The 11,911-nt window shown below is 37.3% G+C and overlaps 1 protein-coding gene across 1 annotated transcript in view; it reads left to right on the top strand.

The window, feature by feature from the left end:
- LOC103034334 (uncharacterized) overlaps window positions 1-11,911 on the top strand; it is a 381,713-nt gene that overhangs the window by 122,836 nt on the left and 246,966 nt on the right. The window lies entirely within an intron of this gene.

Here is an 11,911-nt window from a genome sequence, read left to right as displayed (position 1 = left end):
TCTGTTTTTCCAAAGTAGACTTTGCTCATGAAGGTTCTTACTACTGCCAGTACCAGACACGAGTCTCCAGTCGTGAATTCAGCTCTCCACGGAGCAGCTCTGTGGAATTTACTGTTATAGGTAAGAAATATCTTATTTGTTTTATATGTTTTATATTTGTTCTAATGTGCTTTATAGCTAATGTAGAAAATCAATTACATATGTATTAAACTTGTAAGAATGAAACATATGATGACTTACCTTTCAATATTTACTTGAATTTCTTGTTCATAACATGAGTTAAATATTTATAAATTTGTCTGATATTCTTGAGGACTTCTATCAAATGCCAATCACAGATACATAAAGAAAGAGCTGTTAGCCACAATATCCACCATGTAAACTTGATTATGAATCATCATGCAGGACTTCTGTAATATTCTGTGTATTGTCTCTCAAGATAAAAAGTACTTTACATTTTGGAATCAACCACATTTAATTTGTCACACTAATTTTAGAGTTGTTATGATAGGAGAGGTTTCATTTTATTTTCTTTTTCTCTTTTTTCCCTCCCTCTTTTGGGTTAGATCACTCTCTTCTACAGGTTTTTTGTTTGAGGGACGAAGAGCCGTCTGACTGATCCTGGTCCTGCTTCAGTATAAAGCTCTGGCAGCTGTGGAGTTTGTTTTTTGTTCGTTTAGTCTTGTCGCCCAGACACGTTTTATTTTTCATTATTATTCATTTTTTGTTTTAATAATAGTTTGATGTTTATCTACTACTGTGTTGTGTTTTTATTTTTAAAAAATGTTTTAGATTATTGAGGGTTTAGTTTGTTCAGTTTATTTTTCCAATTTTATATTTATTTTGATGTTAGTGTTAATTTGTTATTAATTTTTCATTTCTTTTAAAGAGCAGGCCTTATTTGTTTTGGCCTTTAGGCCTATTTTGCTCTTTCTGGTATTTGTTTTATTTGTGGTGTTTATTTGTTTGGAGTTGGTTTCTATAAGTGTGTATACTGGGCCTTATCGTTTTTTTGTTTGTTTATTGATTTGTTTAATTAATTATTTTGGGTTTTTCCTGTGGTCCCCACTGGTTAGTTAAATTTTTATTTTTTGTGCATTTATTTCCTTTCTATTTTTTATTTGGGGATAAATATTGTTTCTCTGTTGGGATTTTCTTGTTTTCTTTGTTAATTGTGCTGGCAGCTAGCATATAGCTTATTGCTAGCTACTTTGTCAGCTTGTTGTGGACGTTTCATGGGCTGTACTGGAAATCAGTCATTTCTCATGTTAACATCTTCAAATCTTAATATGGGCACTTACAAATAAAGTGAAAAAATTTATTTATTAGACTGCTTCAGTGAAAGACTGTTAATTATGTGCTGTTTGTTGTTTATATGTTACTGTTAACATATTTACTTAAAATAAAGCGTTTTTGTTAGGGGTTAGGGAGAAAGGAAAGGTAAATGTATTTTTGTTTATTTTTTGTTAAGTTAGTTATACTTTAACTTAAGTTTGCGTTTTGTTTTTTATTTTAGCTGTTCCTATTCCTGAGGTTAATGCTACTGCTTTAAAGTAAATCACTTTGGCTTATTTTTTGTGGTCAGTATTTCAGCAGTGCCATATTGTTGATTTATTGTGAATTGCTGACTTCTTTGAAGTTCCTGTGCCTGGTGGGACACCAAAACCAGCTATGCTTTATACTAAATTGGTAGAGCTGCAATGTTTTACACAGAGCTTGAATTAAATGCACATGCTGTCCTTGGGATGGACGTGTCGGAATCTACAACAGTGGTGGCAGGTCAAACTCCTGGCCTGGAATGAGCAGCTTCCCTGGCACAGTTCCTTTGGGGGAGGCCATGGCAGCTATAGGTCCACCCCAACATTTGGATGCTAGTCTTATAACCGTGGCTATATACAGTTGCAAGAAAAAGTATGCAACCATGCAATGCATCAATAAAACCATGCAAACATATACATTTTTTGTGGGATTAGTTTAAGACTGTGTTTGTCTATTGTTGTGGCTTAATAACCAATTTATGCAGAAATCCAAGTATTCCCAAAGGGTTCACATACTTTTTCTTGCAACTTTATCTTCACTCATCCTGAAGGTGTTTAAAGACTCAGAAGGTTTGTAATTAAAGCCAACACTTGTTATTGAACTGGCCTTGCTCAGAGTAATTAAAAAGTGTTTTGAAGTGTTACAGAAAAGCTAATGCCCATAAGACTGGGGAATACCTGGGATGCACAATTACACCAAAATCATAGTGAGTGCATTTACATGCACGTTTATTATTATGCTGCTTGGACAAACCAGATGCTTATATAAAAGATATTTGTTTAAAACAAAATTGATACAATTGTTTAATATAGCAAATTGGAAAATTGTAATTCATGAAAATATGAATGTTTATATGGCAGAATATCAGGATATTTATATTCTACATTTTACTGCATTTGCGACCCTGCAGTTAAAATTCGGTTCTGTAATAGGCTGAAAAAAGGATACTTTTTTATTTAATTTTGGAATTATATTTAGTATATTTATAATGTAGTATAATTATCTTTCTACTATTGTTTTGTATTTACAGCACTTTTCTCCAGCTTTCAGCTGGCTTGACTAGTGTGTGGTTTTCGTTTTACCCAGTAGATGGCGCTCTTAACCTGCAGTGGCAAGAAACTAACTACAGCCTGTGTAGCTTTTAGTAGGTTCAGAATAAACCTGTTGCTTCAGGCTGACAACACATTATCCTGTGTGCTGGGTTCTTTCGTGTCCTTGTAGAGGTGAGAAAGGTCTTTATATGCATTTTTAGTGGTCCAACTGTTCACCAGAGTGTTCATGAAACTCTGTCAGGTTTTAGTATGTGGTAGGTTGAATTATATCAAGTGAAAGAGAAGATAAAAAGTGTGTTAGCCATTTAGCTTCAAACAGGCTGTTTTAATCAGCTCTAAAGTAGAACCTAGCTTCTTGTACTTTTATTGGTGCTGTAGCCCAATGTTTTACTAAAATGTTTAAAGCATTTGATACCACACATGTTTAAGAGTTCTAAAGAAGTGTATTTTTATGGTTTTAGGATTTTGTAACAGCAGTATTTTCCAAATTAATGTCTCATCTATATAGTCTAGCTACTCCAGTGCAACAGTTTCTAAAATGGCAGCCTCCATGGAGACCATGAGGTTCTTTGTATTGTGTTTTATGGTTAAGTTGTGTTCCAAGTAAGATGTGTTCTAGGAAAATGTGTCAGCTACAAAATGAACCTTATATTTGAAATCTGCTTATTTATTTGTTTTTTTTGTTTTGTTTATAAATGTGAACCAGTGATACAGTAATGTTAAAATTGCCTTCTGGATTTCCATAGAGTGATTTTGTGCACCTGAAGGGTTTGAGAGCATCATGATATACTCTTGGAATATGGGTTTGATGTAAAATGCATCTAAAAAAGCTACCAAGTATTTCATGTATGTAAAAAATGTGATTTCATTAAAAACATGCAGTAAACTGATAAAGTAAAGTAGGTTCAGAATAAACATTTTGCTTCAGGCTGGCAACACATTAACCTGTGTGCTGGGTTCTTTCTTGTCATTGTAGAGAGAGAGAGAGGCATCATACAGCCATCCACGGCTATGATGTAATTTTGTGCACGGCTCAGGTACCCCTAGGCCTAGAGGCCGGCAACAGTTCCACTTTATATTAAGCACCTCTATGAAGCTACATACTATTTACAATCTGTACAACAACAGTGATGATAATCTGTAATGCTACATCAGCAGCAGCTGGAAAAGAGCTGGTGGATGACTTCACATCTATCAGAGAAGGCATGTGCTAGTCTTCACCCTCCTGGTGTTGGGGCAACACTAAGTGATAGGTAAAGTGCAGCTGAGCAGCGGTGTGGGTGGGATAATCATATAGCTAAATTGGGGAGAAAAGAATGATGAAATTATATAAAACAAAAATAATAAATAAAAAATACCATTATCCTTTTACACGTTTGTATCAAAACTGGGGTTGATATAAATTAGGGGTGTCACGATTCTCTATATCCTCTTTTCTTTTTTTTTTACAGCAGAGAGGCCTATGCCAGTTTTAGATTAGTCTATGGTCAGTCATTGGCTTGATTTATCAAATTTACAATATCTTATCTCAAAAGGTGGACTTGATATAAGTGATGCAAAGTGATACAAGTGATCTGTAATACACCACACTAATGGTAGCAACAGTGTGCACTATTAAAATAGCAATGTGCAACATAACAAAATAAATAATAAAAAAATACAGGAACAGTCATGTACAAAATAATACAACAATTAGAGCCTTAACAAACTGAACTCTATCCTACTATAACAGTTAAACATGAAAAATAAGACTTTAAGACTTTTTCGTTCCCTAAGAATGATTTTTTTTTCTTTAACAAAGATATATTATAACTTTATATGAGAGAAAGATGCTCCTTAAGGTACCAAAACTATTAACATATTTGAGGCTAGACAAAACAATTAATATTTTCAAGTTTTTCTTTAAAAAAATGAAAATTTCCACATTCTCTGGAGAAAGCGCTGCTCTTTCAGCAGTCACAGTGACCGCAACGTCGGCTACAGTGTGCTGCGCTATTTGCGGAGCGTGCTGCGCTATTTAGAGGGAGGGATCGCCGATCCTCTTTTTGATTTCGAGGCTCGAGACCATGACATAATTATGATCAATTTCGATAAAATATCGAAATCGTGACACCCCTAATATAAATGTATATAGAAAAGCTCTAATAGGAACTGTAACTAAAGTACAAAGTAATATATCACCTGTATTTACACTGTTATCAGACACATATCAAATGGAATCTAAATCTCAGTACTATCAAAATAAAATCAAAGTGCTGGATATTAGAACCAGCCTGAGCTTCCTAGGTATGGTTTAGAGTGATCTGGGAGCCAGCTGCTCCTTAGAGCTCCATTGTGTATTTTAGTTTGTGTCTTAAAAGGTTGTATATGCATGCTGCACATGAAACTGTCCCTTACCCTTTGTTGTCTGCAGTAGCTAGTAAACATAATGCTCAGTAAAACGAGTCATTCAGAAAAAGCACCATGTCTTCGTCAACTCATGAGTTAATGGCCTCCATGCGGTTGGTTAGGGATTGGCTCGGCCCCTCAGCCAAGCAACACCTTAAGTGAAGTTTAAGGGTTAACTTTATTTAGCACTCAGTGCTGTATCTTTAACTAAGGCTGTATCTCTGAAAACATTTTTTCAGTTTTACTGCTGCAAATTTGACTGTGGGTCAGAGGCAGATCGCTTTCTCTGCTGAAATGCTTTTAGGCAATCAGAGACGATATGTTTGAACGTATGAATATTCATCCGCAAGAGCCAAAATCCTGTCTTTCCTTAGAGACCACTAATTCAGTGAAATAATTCAGTGAATTACAGAAACATCGGAACAGGTCAAGACCTTTAAAGATACTTTTGTAACCCTTTTCAGCTTCATGCAAGTCAACAATTCTTGAACGTAGGTCTTCTGAGAGATTTTTTGTGCAAGTCATGATTCACATAAAGAAGTTGCTGCTCAAGAACAACAAACTCAAAACTGATGTGTTTTTTTATAGGGCAGGGCAGCTTTAACCAACACATCCAATTTCATCACATTGCTTGGACTCCAGGTTGACTGACTCCTGGCTCCAATAACCTCTTAGAAAAGTCATTAGCCTAGGGGATCACATACTTTTCCACCCTGCACTTTTTTTTTCTCACAAAAAATGGCTCACAGAGCATTCATTCATACTAGAGACCACAACTAGACATAAAAAAATGAAGGAAAAAACGATGGAATGAGACCTTTAAAATCTGCTGGTTAGAAAATTTACAGTAATATAATTCACAGACCTAAGAAGAGATAGGTGCTTGAGTAAGTGTCATTTACTTGGAGAAGCATCTTGCTCCATTAAAGTAATCAAGTCTCATTGGACTGGCCTTCTACATTCCAAACAGGTAATTCAAATTGTAGTGTAGTAAACAAAAAACAACAACAAAAATAAAAATACTAGTTTTTCATTGGACAACAAAGAAATAAAGGTAAAACCAGACAAATCTTGTCCGTCTTGGATACTGCTTCCCCAGGATTTTTTTTGGCTGAATGTCGGCTACAACACGCGTCTTCCCTCCAATCCAGCTGTCCTGTCGTAGATCTGTGTCGGGGTGTCATCACTGTACCTTTTTTGCAATACCTCTGCCTGTACGCCATGCTCACTGACGGTGTTCGTTCGGTGGGATCCTCGTTAAACGTTTCGACACACTTGATCGCGGCCTGCTGCCGCAAACTTCTCACTTCCTCATTTCACTTCAACTATGCACACGACTTGCACAGAATCTGAGCGAGCGCCGGCGTGCCGAGCTGCACCAGCTCGCTCTGAGATCCCACCGGCCTCCCGTAAAAAAAAAAAAAAAACGCTCTCAGAAACCTCACCTTGAGCTTACTTTCGTTTCTTTACTCTTTTTTGTTTTTTTGGCGTATGCGTGTAAGATAGTGTGGATAATGTGAGCGAGTATTGGACTCTAGATACTGACCAGATGTTTCACTGCCAGTGAGCCACAGTGTTTCACACACCTCAGTGTGGTCTTCCCCTCCACCTCCCTCACACACCCACACACACACACACAGTCTCAGACACACTCGAACACGACGAAAAACTGCAGACTGCAGACATCCCACAGCTTCCAGCACAAGACACGGTTCTGTACTGCTCCAACACTTGTTACACATTCAAACGCACACATTTTAATGTGTCTCTTGTATCGGTTCCCTGGATGATAAGAATAATCTTTAATAAAGACTCCTGTTTTGTGTGTGTGTTTCTGATGGTGTCGAATGCTTCTATTCTAACTTGCTTTCTTACTTTTTTTAGAGATCTAGTTCAGCATGAGCTGTTCACAGAAGTGAAAACTCTTAGAGAACTTAACAGTGCTTCTCAGCTTCTTCACTGTGATTTCTTGTTAAAATCATACTTATTATTTGCTCAGTCTTAACCTATGTGGCGAATAATAAGCGGAGCTGAGTCTCTCAGTTATTTTTCTTTATTATAAACATGGAGTAACACTTCTGGAGTCCTCTTGAACATGCTCCACTCGACTACACACAATGCGTCATTACGTCACACGCTGTATCACATAAGTGTATTGATTGGCTGTTGAACCATATACACATAACATTCCCTATCATAATAAGAGCGTTACATCATATTTAAAATTTCTTAGGCTGTTTTAACACCTGTATTTAGTTTCTATTAGTGCTGGGCGGTTCATAGCAGTGGTGCAATTAAAACCAGTATGCATTTTTTACATACCGCCACACTGCTAGAGGCGCTGTGGAGCACCGTGTAGAACAGCACTGCCGAAGAAGCACATACAGTTTGCTAGATAATGCTAGCATAACAAGTTAGCATAACAAGCTAATGCACTGGATTGAGAGGAATAGAATTGCACAATCGATCCACAGATCGGATAAATGTTCCTCTTGTGCCCCAGAAGAGCCTAGAATCGGTCATAAGTGATCGTTTATTCATCACAAGAGATAAAACTCCCTAAAACTCTTATAACCGAGTTTACCAGAGTTCGACTACTAACTTAATAATTCATAAAATAAAATGCACACAGACTCAGGAATGAGGGAAAATAGCAGCCACACTTTACTTTAGTCTTCTTCTCTCCTTTTTCTGCCCTACAGCTACCCCAACAGGACATTCAGTGTACATACACATTCCGTAAATCAATATTCCTTAAGTCTGTTACACTGTGGATACGAGGAAGTAACTATAACCCTGTTTAAATATATTAATACTGTAGCTTATATTAATACTGTGGCTAATTTTAATACTGTAATGCCTGTAATGGCTTCAATAATAACATATTGTAAATTGTGTTTTGCTTGTGAAATAGAGCTTTTGAGAAATATCTGTTTTAAATACTTACACATTAAGTGTTTAGGTCCATTAAGAGTGTTTATAAAATTATTGTTTACATTTAACTGCTGTTTTTCTGCTAATGAATCTGATTTCCTTATGTAGTGTGTAATTTTGTGGGACAAAGTAAAGCCTTAGTGTTTTTTAGACTTAGACTTTACTTTATTGTCCCCCACAGGGGAAAGTTTTCTTGGGCTACCCAAGATTGCATCTGGCTCTACTGGCAATACAATGCAATCACATAAGCCTTTCCACTGACATAATACAATATAAGACAATACAATACAACGAACATGAACATAAAAGCCAGTAAAATACTAAAATAAAAAATAAAATAATTTAAGATTTCCATCCTCATCTTCATCTGTTAGCATTAAGAAATGTAATCGAAGCAAGTACAAATGAATTCCTGTACCTTATTAGCCTACACTTTGGCACTCTGAATCTCCTACCCGAAGGGAGAAGCTGATACTCTGGGAAAAGAACATGGTCGGGATCAGAGGTAATTCGCTTTGCTAACCCAAAAACAGACTCCTCCCCAGGAGAGGAGAACTGACTACCACAGATAATTTTCCAAGCAGTTCTGATGACCCTAGCTAGTTTATTCTTTAGCTGCACTGAAAGATTATAAAACCATACAGATATACCATATCCTAAAATGCTCTCTAATATGGACTTGTAAAACAGGGTCATGATCTTCTGATTCACCCCAAAGCTTCATAGTCTCCTCAAAAATACAGTCTTTGCTGCAATCTAGCACACAGATACTCCACATGGGTTGAGCTCCCTAATGTACTCTCAATGTAGACACTGTGGGAAATCTTACGAAGAAACCTTATTTTACCTTGAATATATTGACAAGTATCTCACAATCATGATTACTTATCTTGGTATCTAAAATTACATAATCATCTGTGAAACCCTGTATTTTGTATGCATTAACCAATACTTACACCACATTTGATCATTTTATTATTCACAGTATATCTTACACACATTTATATTAACACCATATTGACCATTTTATTACTCACAGTATATCTTACACACATTTATATAGAAAACTAACCATTAACCACCATGTATTCTTCACGTATATAGTGAAACATTGTTTTTAACAAGCATGTGACTAAACACAGGCCTTAGGCTGACAAACTAACCCACATGATACATAAACGTATAGACCCATTGTATGGCGGACGAATCACGCGCCACTGACACCTCACTGAAACCCATTGTGTGATTGCATGTTTTTCTCACTAACCGCTACAAATTATCAGATAGTGCATTCTGCATGACCTAACTTAATACAAAGGAGGCTTCTGGGCAAACAATACGGTCTTTCTCTCTCCGTGCACGTAAAGTCCTTCACCTGTCAAATTGAGGAGGACATGCGCACAGGGAGTGCAACACTGTCTAATTACTGAACAAATGCCGGACTGTCTGCGCACACTCAAGGCCAAAGACTAGCGAATCTTGAGCGCTAACACGTAACACCATGCATGCTGACAGGAGATGATTTTAGCAACGCCTCATCGGCAGATATCACGTCATTTTTCGTATATACATGGAGTCAGATCATTAGGGGGGTCAGAGCATATGTGGAACGGTCAACGACCGCTCTTTTCTGTGTTCTCCTGGATCCAGTCTTTTGTAATAAATACTTGTTTTGCTTTCAACTTCACTCCATCTGTCTGAGACTCCTCTATTCAGCGAACACGTAAGGGAGTTGTAGCCCGGACGAGAGGTGGGGGTAGCCCACCTCACATTTTTATTTCTACAACAGTTGGTGACCCCGACATTTTGGACCCCGCCGAGTCTGACAGAAGGACAGCACCGGACGCTGATCCACCCACGGCCGAACCTCAGAAAAGGTGAGCAGAGCCTGTTTAATCTAATTCTGCATATTGGTGATTTTAAATTTGGGTGGACCGGCCGTCTGGCGGCTGTGCGGAGTGGGGCACGAAGCGTGCCACAGTATTTATTTAAAATACATTAAGCCGGTTGAGCAAGGAGTCTCCCGAGGCCTGTAGCAGGCTCTTTTTTATTTTACGTGTTTATTTAATCCGGTTGAGGGGTCTCCCGAGGCCTGTAGCAGGCTCTTTTTTATTTTACGTGTTTATTTAATCCGGTTGAGGGGTCTCCCGAGGCCTGTAGCAGGCTCTTTTTTATTTTACGTGTTTATTTAATCCGGTTGAGGGGTCTCCCGAGGCCTGTAGCAGGCTCTTTTTTATTTTACGTGTTTATTTAATCCGGTTGAGGGATCTCCCGAGGCCTGTAGCAGGCTCTTTTTTATTTTACGTGTTTATTTAATCCGGTTGAGGGGTCTCCCGAGGCCTGTAGCAGGCTCTTTTTTTATTTTACGTTTATTTAATCCGGTTGAGGGATCTCCCGAGGCCTGTAGCAGGCTCTTTTTTATTTTACGTTTATTTAATCCGGTTGAGGGATCTCCCGAGGCCTGTAGCAGGCTCTTTTTTATTTTACGTGTTTATTTAAAGACAGTCGAGACAAGGGTCTCCTGGAGCCTGTAGCAGGCTTTTCGTATTTCTTTGATAAACCTTGAAGGTGCACCGGTGTGTGTGTCAGTAAACTGAAAAAGTGTGTGCGTATGCATAGAGCGAGTGTGAGTCAGACTGAGCGCTAGTGGAAAGTGTGTGCGTATGCATAGAGCGAGTGTGAGACAGAGTGAGTGCTACTGAAATGTGTGTGCGTATGTGTTAGACTGTGTGTGGAACTGTGTGAGCGGTGTGATTGGTTGAGTGTACGAACTCTTGTGTGTAAACGAAATAGGAATGGATTAGTCCCACTGCAGGGGAGGAGTCCAAGGTGAAGTAGGTGGAGTTGGTCCAGCCTATTGGCTTTAGACTGAGAGGTTGGCTATTTGTGAATTAACACTTGTGAGATATCATAGAAAATAGAACATCAGTTCAGTAGGGAAATAGAGGACAGAGGTGAACAGGGGGAAAAGGCTTTTGTATGGGTAGATAGATATATATAAATATAAGGATATACAAAACCTAACTATACAAGGTAAAGATCTATCTGTAAACGGAGCAGTGCAGTAGATATTACTAATGGTAATAAATAATTCAATAAATAAAAGAGTAAAGTGTGATGACATCAATTACGAAAGTGACTGATGTTACATATAACTATAATATAATATAATATATGCATACGTTATAAGACAGTTCTAAAATGAAAATATGAAACTGTGAATACCCAATCATGAGTACAGTGTACTTTAATGTAAGCAAGGTTGGGGAAGGTTAATATTAACAATTAAGTTGTTGAATAATGGTGTGACTGGATAGATAATTAGAGAATTTAGGGAATTTAATAAAGGGAGTTTGGGGTTGGTTAGCAACACAAATACAAAATAAAAAGAAAAAGAAAAAGGGGAGTCAGAATTGAGGAACATAATTAGCTTAATTTTGGGTATTAGACTATATCTTGGGGGCCCTAACCTAACAGGGACATATGTCTAACTCTATATTATATAAGCAAATCTAATAATGAACATAATAAAGGTGTGTGACTGTTTCGGAATCGTTTCCTATTGCAGAAATACTAAGCAATTTGGATTGGCCATTTTTACAATGCTCTGTCGAAACTTAGCAGTACATTTTTTCCCCCATATAGTTCACTATTAATTAAATTATATTATAATAATATTGTACAGAAGATGTATGCTAGAAATTCCAAAATATACTATGCCATGCAGCACTGTTGTATAAGCTGTACTCAGAGCAGGACGAATAAATATGGTTTCTTGTTTGATTCTTAAATAATCAGTTCAATAAATAGAAAATTCTACATAGTGAATAGTGAATGTGTTAATAAGTGTGCCATTCCAAACACAGCTTTTTCTATCAGGTGATTTAGTCAATTATCTTATTATTCGTTTCTGATTCAGACTGATCTCAGTTCAGTCCTAGCTGAATGAGACTTATATAAGACAGATGTAATATCTAATTTCTCTATGATCTCATGTA

Source organism: Astyanax mexicanus, chromosome 19 (genome assembly GCF_023375975.1).
Source record: "Astyanax mexicanus isolate ESR-SI-001 chromosome 19, AstMex3_surface, whole genome shotgun sequence".
NCBI lineage: Eukaryota > Metazoa > Chordata > Actinopteri > Characiformes > Acestrorhamphidae > Astyanax > Astyanax mexicanus.
Note: the sequence above shows the minus strand (reverse complement) of the source record. Positions and strands in the feature narration are given on the sequence as shown.